We start from the raw sequence: 11722 nt of genomic DNA, 5'->3' as shown, positions 1-11722 counted from the left end.
TAGGTGAGCTTTCTGGAAAACCCAGAGAGAGTCAGAATCTATGTGAGCCCAATGTTTCATGGGAGGAGAGCTAGAGGAACCAGGGCGACTCCATCCCAGCTGTCCTCTAGTCAGGAAGCAGCAGGTTTAGTGACAGAAATCAGAGGTGCCCTGGCAGCTTTGCTTTGACTTGATATTATAGATTAGTTTTATTTTTATCAGCTCACTATATTAGCCACCAGACAATTCTGCATTTAATATTCTGTTTTTATTGTTGTTTTGTTTTTTGTTTTTGTTTTGAGACAGTTTCTCTATGTAGCCTTGGCTGTCCTGGACTTGCTTTGTAGACCAGGCTGGTCTCGAACTCACAGAGATTGACCTGCTTCTGCCTCCCTGAATGCTGGGATTACAGGTGTGCACCACAAAACTTGGGTTGCATTTAATATTATAACACTAAAATAGTAATTACTTCAAATAATTTTCTACCCGGGACTATAGATGGCAGGAGAACCAAGGGTCCTAGAATGTGTTTTGAGTCATTGGATAAGTTGTATGTTCTTGTACAAATGTTCTTGTAAGATACTTAGAGGTTTGCATAGCAAAGTGGCCCTTACCCTCTTACCCCCCTGTATTCCCAGAGAGAACCCGTTCAACGATTTGGTGAGTACCCTGCAATGGTCTGATAAGCATTTACTTGCTCGTGTATGCACCCACTTCTCTTTTCTAGAAAGGAAATTATGTATCACATATTATGTAACTGTGCTTTGTTTTGTTTGAATAGCACATATCTAGGAGATCATCCTGGGGTCCACATAGTTCAGGCCTCATTCATTTTTGTAATAAGATTTATTTATTTATTAATTACATAGTGTTCTACCTGCATGTATGCCTGCATACCAGAAGAGGGCACCAGATCTCATTAGAGATGGTTATGAGCTACCATGTGGTTGCTGGGAATTGAACTCAGGACCTCTGGAAGAACAGCCAGTGATAAGCCATCTCTGCAGCCCCCTGCCTCATTCATTTAAAATCTGTTTCCAAAATGTTTGCCATGATACACTATGTATCGAAGAACCTTCATGCACATCTTCTATAACATGTTTTGGTAGGATGGATTCCTAGGGATCCAGGTCATGAGCCTCGAGCAGCAAATGCTTTTCTCACCAAACCATCTTACTAGACCCATACTGTTCCTCTCTGTCTTTTTTTTTTTTTTTTTTTTTTTTTTTTTTTTGAGACAGGGTTTCTATTTGCAGTCCTGGCTGTCCTGGAATTCACTACATACACCAGGCTGGCCTCAAACTTGCCTGTCTCTGCCTCCAGAGTGCAGAGATTAAAGGCATGTGCCACTACACCTGGCCCCACCATAGTCTTATCTTAATGGTCAATCTTGGAAATATATTACATTTACCTGCAGAACTTCAAAGTATGATGATGATGATGATGATTGGTTGTGTGTTTATGTATGTATGATGTATGTGTTTAATTAAAAAAAAAACCCTGAGATCTTAAAATCCACATTCTGATTTAGTGAGCCTGATTTTACAATTCTGACAAGCACCTAGGTGGCATTATGCAATGCACTCCGGACAATGAAAAACCATATTCCAAATTCTAGGAGTCACAGAAATACCAAACACTTTGTATAACACAAGAGTGAAAGGAGAAAGGAACGCAGCCAGGAGAAGGATGGAGAACAAAGGGGGGATTCATCCTCACCAGCTGAGATACCGTCATCCTCAGTCTCGTGCCTTAAACAAGGGCATAGTCTTCTGGAATGACATTGAGAGCATTCCAAGATGCTGGCTGTTGTACCATCGGTCTGTGATGCTGGGGCTTTCTTCGTTTCTTGCCTCTGATAATAACCTTCATTTCTGGGGTTCCTGGTAGAAGCCTATGGACCCTTTAGTGCACATCACAGCCTTCCTTGCTTAGTCACAGCCATCCCCTCCCCCTGGGAAACCAGAGGTGCCAGCTGTGAACTTGACTTGTCTCTGTTATCACTGTCTGATGCAACCATCTTCCAGACAATATTCTGCAGCTCCACTGGGCTCCCTCTCTCATCTCCCTGGGCAGTGCCACTCATTAATGGTCTCTTAAACTACTTCAAGGATCCTATGTAGTATAGTTTTCATTACAAAAAATATTTTATTTTTATTTTTGGTTTTTCAAGGCAGGGTTTCTCTGTGTAGCCTTGGCTGCCTTGGACTCCCTTTGTAGACCAGGCTGGCCTCACAGCGATCCACCTGCCTCTGCCTTCCAAGTGCTGGGATTAAAGGCATGCACCACCACCGCCCAGCTCAAATAAGTATTTTCAACCCTCTTTTCCTTTTGTGTGTGTGTGTGTTTGTGTATGGGTACATGCACCTGTGGAGGGGCCAAACCACAGATGTTTGGTGTCTTCCTCAATTTTTTTCTACCTTATTTTTGGACAGGGCTTCGTTGTGATCCTGGAGCTCAGCACTTCAGCTAGGCTGACTGGTCATGGAGCCTCAGAGAGACCCGCATAGTTCCATCTCCTGCGCTGAGATGACAAATGCGCACCGCTGTGCCCACCTCTTTACCTGCGAGTTGTGGATTTGAATTCACATTCTCAGCCTAAGCAGCAACACTGTTACTGAGTGAACGGTCTCCCAGACTCCTCTTCTCTCTTCACCTTTCCCTTCAACCCCCCCCTTTCTCTTCTTCCTTTCCTTGTTTTGCTTTTTTTTTTTTTTTGAGAGGGTTTTGGGGCACCCAGAATGGCCTTGAATTCATTTTGTAGCTAAGGGTGATTTTTTAACTCCTGACCATCCTCCGCCTTCCATCTCCTAAGAGCTAGGATTACAGGTGTCACCACCACACCTGCCTATGATCTCTCTCTATAACTTAGAAAGATGTATGTTATGCTTTTTTTTAATTTTGAATTTTCTTCACCCTCCTTAATCAGATAAAATATTTGCATTTTGCTAATACAAATTATAATATGTGAAGTGATATCTTTGTGGTTTTTGTCTTTTGGAACAAGAGCTAATAACAATAGTAAAACAAAGTAAGTCAAAATCACACTTTGACTATCATTGTATTAGGTTAATATTTAGTTAATAAATATGAGCACTTTGAATGCTTTCTCTTAGAAGCATGTGACTGCCCAAACAGAATGCAGAACGTTAGGATTAGCGTACACAGGAGATAGGGGCTCTCCTTGGCCTGAGTCAGAATTAATGTGCTGCCCTGGCTGGAGGAAGCATGGCTGGGGAAGAAGAACTGGCTTTAGCTGGGTTAATTCCCCTCTTGTGAGCTATCTCCTACCTGTTCCATGAAGAAAGGCAGCACGTGTCACAGATATACTTTAGTGCCTGTATGTGACTGCTATGTGTCCCGTGGTCTGTTATAGACTACCTGAGGATTGGTGCTTTGTCTTTTTGCTGGTTATGTCACTTTTAGCACCTAATGCAATGCTGGCAGGTTGTAGATGTTGAGTAAATACCTACAGACAGAATGAGTAAGTCACGAAGATAAAGAAACCCTGATATTAGGTTAGGAGATGAAATTACACTTAGAGTAAAAATTAAATTGGAACTATAGTCATAGAAAATTAAATGGAACTTGAAGAGAAATGCAAACTCTCAAGAAATCTCCCAAATTTAGGACTAGAGGATTACTGGAGACCCCTTTGTTTTAGTTACATTGAAATTCACAAGCACAAGCACAGGCACACACACACACACACACACACACACACACACGCGCGCGCGCGCGCGTGTGCAAACGCCTTACTACTCTAAGTAGTTCTGACACTCAATAAATTCTTCTCACACTTCTTCCAGTTCTAGAGCAGGATTTTTTTTTCTTCCCAGAAACTGGAACGATTGTCACAGAAATTAACGTGATGTCAGAAAGCAAATACACTGACCTCATACAGGACAGGGCCTCCCTCTTTCTTTGTAAACATAGTATCAGGGTGTGGTAGCATTTGCTCTAATTTTGGCATTTGAGAGACTGAGGCAAAGGAGCCTGAGCTCCAGGTCAGCCTGGGCTACAAAGAAAGAACCTGTTTCAAAAAAACAAAAACAAAACCCAAGACACCAGCACCCACCTTTACCCACATCCAGAAATGAGGAGCCAATCGTATGCCATAGCTTGTTTTAAAAAATCTTTTCTCCCTCGAAGGGAGGTTCTGGGAATGATTTCCAGGTATGACAAAATACAATGTTCTGAGATCCTCTGACAAAAGCACGGTGTGATTTTACAATCCAGTGGTGTATTCCGTCTACAAATGCTATCATGTGGGCAGCAGCCTGGCAAAGCAGAATGGGGAGTCTAGAACCAGACCGCTTGTGTTCATAGCCTTATTTTTTTGACTACATGAGCCAAGTTGGAGGAGTTGCTTGACTGCTCTTTGCCTTAATTACCTCGTCTGTTAGATGGGACAAGACCACCTACTTCAGTTGTTGTGCAATTAGGATGAGTTAGTGTTTGTGAAGCACTTAGGCAGCACCTGGAAGACAGCAAGCACCATATAAATGTCGCTAAATAAATAAAGCCTTACAGTGGGTGAGGCAGTTAGAAGCATCAATAGGTCCAGGAATGCACAGAACTACTGCTGTCTACTGAGCGCTTGCGTGATCGGCACTGGGAGAGTTGGCACCGATGCATGTAAGGATTCCAAGAGTACAAAAAAGACTCATTTATTTTCACAGTGACTATTTCTTGACCAGGTACTAGATATCAGGAGCTATCTAAATCATAGGATGGAGTATCTTGGGACATATGTTTATTTTATTTTATTTTTTGGTTTTGTGAGACAGGGTTTCTCTGTGTAGCCTTGGCTGTCCTGGACTTGCTTTGTAGACCAGGCTGGCCTCGAACTCACAGTGATCCACCTGCCTCTGCCTCCCAAGTGCTGGGATTAAAGGCATGTGTCACCACTTCCCGGCCCATATGTTTATTTTTATTTATTCATATGTATGTATGTGTGTGTATGTATGTATGTATGTATGTATGTATGTATGTATGTATGTATGTATGTGTATTTGTGTATACACTTGGATCCCCGTGCCACAGCATGGGCATGGAGGTCAGAGGACAGATGGCAAGAATCAGTTTTCTCCTTCCATCCATGTAGGTCTCGAAGCTTGACCTTAGGTGGTCAGGCCTGGTAGTAGATGCCTGGCCCAGGGTTTATATTTTTAAAAATCACTACTTTGTTAGCAAAGGCTTTGTTTATTTGTTTTTGAGACAGGGTCTCACCATGTAACTCTGGCTGTCTTGGAACACCCTATGTAGACCAGGCTGGCCTCAAACTCACAGAGATCCACTGCCTTTGCCTCTCAAGAGTCCTGGGATTAAAGGTGCTTGCCAGCACACCTGGCTAGAAAGTGCTTTTTAATACTTTTACATTTCCAAACCAGCCTCAAACCATATCACAGCTATCCACTTTACTGAGAAATACATTGAGTGTTAACGTATTACAGGTTTAACAATACCATTGTTCACTAAGTAACATTATTCATTTATCCTGAAAATCAACTAGTTATAAGTGAATTTGTATTTTTACCCTGATAGTTCTCTTCTTGTATTCAATTATGTACGAGCCATAAACACTCATGAAAGTGCTTTGCAGAGGCATCTTCTCTGGTGCTTCTGCCCAGGCCTATAGCCTGTGGCCAATCCACTGTCCACAAGGGAAGGAGAACTGAATGAACTAAAGTCTTTGGGTGACCACATGCACACCTCCCCACCACACAGCAAAACCTCTACACACTCTTGTACTCTTTTCTGGTTTTGCTCAGTCAGTGAAGAAGCTTCTTGGGGCTAGGAACTAGCTATGTGGGAGGGTTATGAAGAGTTCACTTAGGATGGAAAGTTCTAGAGATCATCACACAACAATGCGAACATGACTCACAGTACTGTATAGTGTACTTAAAATGGTCAAAATAGTAAATGCTACATGCCTTCTTTTAACCACTGTAAAAAGGGCTAACTTTGTGTTATAGCTTGTCTCTACTCAATCAACAAATATTTATGTTACCATTATGCACCAAATACCTTTTTGTCAGAGAAAATAGAGAGAGCCAGGTCTGATGGTTTTGAGTCTTAAGGAGCTAGCAATCAAGTTAGGGAGGTAGTTAAAGACAACTAACGAACAATCCAGGCACTGTAAAGACACCGTGCGAGAGAGATAGAAAGTCTCGTGTGTTTAGAACAGTTGCTAACCTCTTTGGGCTACAATAATTAAAAAAAAAAAAAAACAAAAAAACAAAACCTTTTTAGATACCCAAATGCCTTTTAAAACAATTAAAAAGTTACTGTTTTTCTATTTGTATGTGTATGGTGTTTTGTCTGCATGTATGTCTGTGAACGTGTGTGCCTAGTGCCCACAGAGGCCGGAAGAAGGCACTGGATCACATGGGACGGGTGCTGGCGTTACAGACAGTTGGTAGCGGCCATGTGGTGCTGGAAATGCAACCAGGGTCCTCTGAAAGAGCAGCCAGTGCGCTTAACCATTGAGCCATCTCTCTAACCCTTCCTAAGCATTCTCATATGCGTTTTCCAAATTGGTCCTTCTAATAAGTCCCAGGGGCATCTCTACTTAAGAGTGGGGGAAACAGGCTCAGAGGTTATAATTCGCTCAGTTCTCAAGGCAGAGCCAGGACTTAAATTAGGATTTTTCCTTTTTCTATGTCCTCCTGACAGCGAGATTGAGCTACATTCGGTACAAAAGTTATAGATTCCCCTGCTCTCCCTTTATTGGTTAGGAAAATTAAAACCATAGTGTACTAGAATGGGGCTGGTATACAAGGCTAATTCAGCAACAGTTTATGCACAGCTTTTGGTCAATGTGCCAACCCCCACTTACCCCCCCCCCCCCCCCCCGCCCCACCGCCATTCCTAACAGTCATAGTGCCTGGGCCATGTCTGCGATTGCCCTGATCCGACCCAAGCATGTTAGAAAGGAGCCCTGACACAGCGCAATGAAGAAGTCAGAGAGTAAGAACTTAGACGCCATCATCAGGGCTATGACCATATGATTTACACACATTATAAAACCCACATCCTGCTTCGGAAGGACTAGCTAGAAAGTTCAGAAGCTTTCTTCATCCAGTACAGTTACCTAAGGTCGAGCCACTGTTTGCCTTTGCCCGCTTCTTTCACCAATTACTCCGTCCTCCGGTGTTAAGCAATAGAAAGTATGGCACTCTTTCTATAAAATCACATAAGCAGTAAGAAAAATAAAATTAAAAACAGTAATTGCAACCCTTGGGAGCTTTCCCCCACTTTCCCTTGATGCTCAACATTTAGAAACAACAACAACAAAAAAAGGGTAGTGCTGCCCCCTACTGCCCAAATGTTGAAACATTAGAAGTAAGTCTGCGGGCTTTGGGCTGGAGTAAAGCCATCAGTTATAGTGTCTTAAGATACTCATTGTAGGAGTTAAGACACTTGTGTTCCTGAAAAGACATTGAGTGTGCTTTTTGTTTATCCTTTCAGTTGCACCCACCTTGTACCAAAGCTCAGGACCTGAGGCTATGTCCAACTAAACAGAGGAGAAAGGACACCACAGTTTGGAGATAAAAATGCATAGCACTGGGGTGGAGAGATGGTCCAGCTGTCAGACCGCTCCCTGACCTTCCAGAGGACTCGAGTTCAGGCCTGCCTGTAACCCCAGCTCCATGGAATCTGATGCTCTCTTCTGGCTTCTTTGAGCACATGCACACATGTAGCATGCATTCAGGAAAACACAATTAAAAAAAAAAAAAAAAAACTCCAAAAAAGCAGGCATTGCACTAGCAGTAAGACACTGCGTTCATAACAAGCACATATAGGTAAAAACAGGGCAAATGAACAGAATCTACTCTGATTTTAAGGCCATGGCCTTCACATTCTCCTCTCATTCTCAGGGGCTTTTCTTTTTTTGTTGTTTTGCAAAGGCAATATTATTCTTTTGTGAAAAATTTTTGGGGGGTCAGTGCTTCTCAACCTGTGGGTTTTGCCTCCCTGAGGGTCACATATCAGACATTTACATTACTACTCATTACAGTAGCAAAATTAACCTTATGAGGTAGCAACAAAATAATCTTGTGGTTGGGGGTCACCACAGCACGAGGAACTGTATTAAAGGGTCGCAGTGTTAGGAAGGTTGAGAGCCACTGTTTTAAATTGAAATGGAGTTTTCTCCCAGATGTTGAGAGAATTATGGGATGGGTCTCTAAAACTTTTTTTTTTCCTCTTGCAGAGAAAGATATAAAGGCTATTATTAACATGTTTTTATTTTAATTCACTTTAAGTACATTATCTTGTTTCCTTTTAATTTTGTTAGTATTTACAGATTAAAAATAAACTTCTTAGAATCATTAAGTAGCTAAGTGTGGCCTTAAAGTCTAACTCAGCCTTGTAAGTGCTGGGATTTTAGGTATGCACCACCACACCTGGGCTCTTTTCCACTTAGCAAATATTTCAAAGTGTATACCTACCAAGAGGCCGGATCAAACGGACTTCAAAGAGAGCTCAACCATTACCTTCCGGCTGCCTAGGGACTAAAGTGTAATCTCTATGACAATAATAATAACTTCTACGCCTGTGCTAACTGTGTGCACTCTATCTGCTACAATTTAACAGAAAAGAACAGTAAAACTCAGACACATTAAGTAGCTCAACTTCTCAAAACTAGTAAGAGGCAAAGCTGAATTTTTGTTAGTTTGTTTTTTGTTTTTCGAGACAGAGTTTCTCTGTGCGGGCCTGGGTGTCCTGGAACTGGCACGGTAGAACAGGTTGGTCTCAAGCTCAGAAGTCCACTTGCCTCTGCCTCCGAGTGCTGGAGTTAAAGATGTGTGCTACTGCTGACTGGCTCACAGCTAGAATTTTATTCTGAATCCACGCTTAGATAGAATTCACCTGTGCTGCTCATCACTCAATAAAACGCTTAAGTAACTCTCAAAGCAGAGTCTGCGATATCAGAGATGATGACGAATCTTATTAACACTTGACAAATGAACGCTGTTAGCATTTGCTGAGTTTCGGTGAGACACAATTCAAAGGGTTTCCACATGAACCGCTCCATTGCATTAAACAAGTTAATCTTCCCGGCAACTCCCTGTGGTGGAACTATTATTATCTTCATATTGCAGGTGAGGAAGCTGAGATATGCCAAGGAAATCCACTTCCAGAGGTCAGGCTTTTAGCCGTTGTACTAGGATACTTCTTAAGTACAGAAATTATACAGCCCAACAGTTCCTAAATGGTGCTGTGAGAGTTAATTACAGCCAATAGCAGGGGATAGCATTCAAGGCACTCAGGCCTGTTGGTATCTTAGGAACACAAAGGTCTTCGGAGCCTTAAATAAAACCTGCACACGTGAGCACCCAGTCCAGGAACTAAGTTTAGGTCCTGTCTGCTCCAGGCCTCCCTGGGCATGTCCTTCTGTGAGATAAGAGAAAGCAAGGCACATCCTGGTTTGGTACAAACCTTGAGATAGTCCTGGTTGGAGGTGGGGATGGAGAGAGCTGTACATGAAGAAAGAAGACAATGAAGGGATAAGCACAGAGTTAGGCTTCTGCCAAGGCTCACCCAGGACACAATCCCCTTAGTGGGCTGTGCGCTTTTTGAATCCACCATTTGGCCACGCAGTGACCCTTGAGCACATCTTCTCTTACAGCGTAGGTTTCTAAAGAAACATTGGTTCAGCACAGGACCCAGCTTCTAAATGCCCTCAGCGACAGCGTATACACCTCCAGATATAACCAGCCCAGCACATTCTGTGCGTGAGTGCAACACGTGATAAACTCTTCCCTCCCCAACTTGTTCCTAAGTTTAGACATCCTGGGCACTCGGCATGAAGAAGATGGAGTGAAATAAGCAGATGTGGCTTAGCCTAGAGGTTTGGACAGTTGTCACCAATGCTCTGCCTCTTGTGTCCTGGGACAGAACTGCCGCTTGGTGGCTTCAGATGTCCCAAAGAATATACTCTAGAGGTCTTCGCTCCAAATACTGCTGTTGCCGTGCAGCTTCCCAGGTCCTCTTTTACAGTTTTGCTTTTTGAAGAAAAGAGATGAGGGTTGGGGGGGGTGGGTAGGGGGGGTGCGGCCGGGAGACAGTAGGAGTCGCCTTGGATGGTTTTAGAAACTTGCCAGAAGGCCTTGCCTTCTGACCTCAGCTGCCCTCTCCCTGGCCACACTCTGCTGGCTGCCTGGGTCTGCTCTTCACAGGCCTTTGGCTTGAATCATTTCCTCAGCAAGGAGGCAGTGTTGAGTCAATTCTAAGTCAAAGTGTTAAAATTAGCAACCCGACCTGAAAGGCATTTTGTTTATTTCAAGTTTGGTATTTTATTCAGGGGGTAGCCTCCAAGGCTCAAAGCAGAAGACTTCTGAATGCAAAAATCCAAGAACCTCACATAACTGGGGGTGGGGGTGGGGAGGACATTTAAATCCTATATAAGTTGGGTGTCCTTCCTCATCTTTCCAATCCCCTAAAATTTAGGTGGTATGTGTCGGGCAGGAAGAACAATTGCGTATGACACTTTCTCTGTCCCTGTCTGTCTCAGTTAGGGTCACTATTGCTGTGATGAAACATCATGACCAAAAAGCAAGTTGGGGAGGAAAGGGTTTATTTTGCTTACACTTCCACATCGTAGTCCATCACTGAAGGAAGTCAGGACAGGAGCTCACACAGGGCAGGAACCTGGAGGCGGGAGCTGATGCAGAGGCCATGGAAGGGTACTGCTTACCGGCTTGCTCCCCATGGCTTGCTCAGCCTGCTTTCTTATAGAATTCAAGACCACCAGCCCAGGGATGGCACCACCCACAATGGGCTGGGCCCTTCCCCCACCAAACACTAATTAAGAAAATGTCTTACAGGGTCTACCAACAGCCTGATCTTATGGAGGCATTTTCTCAACGGAGGTTCCTCCTCTTGGATGACTCTAGCTAGTGTCAAGTTGACATAAAACTACCAGCTCACCATCACCCTAGGCTTGACCATGGAGCTGTTTAGGCTGTCAAGACATAATTATTTGGAGGCTGGGGCAGTGGCTCAGCTGGTAAAAGTGCCTGCTGTACAAGCAAGAGGACCTGGGTTTGGATCCTCAGTGCCCATGTACCAGCCAAGAGTGACAGCATGCTTGTAACTCCTATGCTGGAGAGTGGAGACAGGCAAGTCTCTGGAGCTCCTTGGCCAGACAGTCTAGTAGACTTTGCGAGCTCCAGGTTCAGTGAGAGGCCCTGTCTCAAAGAATAAGGCAGAGAGCAGCTGAAGAAGACACCTGCCATTCCCCTCTGGCCCCCACACCTAATGCGCACACATGCATATTTGCACGCACACATATGTGCTGCTTTGCACTAACAATGAACACAGGTGCGCACGCACACACAGAGAAAGATTTATTTGTTCTTAGCCAAGCTGACAGTGTTTAGGTAACCCGTGGTTGCTTTTCTCCCTGGGAATGACGCAGGGAGTGACCATGACTTTGTTGGCTAATGCTGTGAAGACCACACCTCCAAGTTCTAGGAAAGCAAGGTTACAGAACACCCCTCCCCAGTTGCCCTCAGGCTGTGATTTTTGGAAGTGCAGAAAAATATGAGCTGGCTGTTGGACCTTCAGTGTTAGCTTATGACTGTGAGAGGAAAACATTAGTGAAATGCTTGGACAGTGAACCTGAAAAAACAAGGCGATGTTTTTTTGAAAAGAAAAAGACAGAAAGGGTTAGCAGGGACTGCTCCAAGTTCATTGGCTTATGTGTATCCTTTGAATGGAAGACTCAGGTGAA

The sequence above is a fragment of the Acomys russatus genome, chromosome 5, assembly GCF_903995435.1.
Source record: "Acomys russatus chromosome 5, mAcoRus1.1, whole genome shotgun sequence".
NCBI lineage: Eukaryota > Metazoa > Chordata > Mammalia > Rodentia > Muridae > Acomys > Acomys russatus.
Note: the sequence above shows the minus strand (reverse complement) of the source record.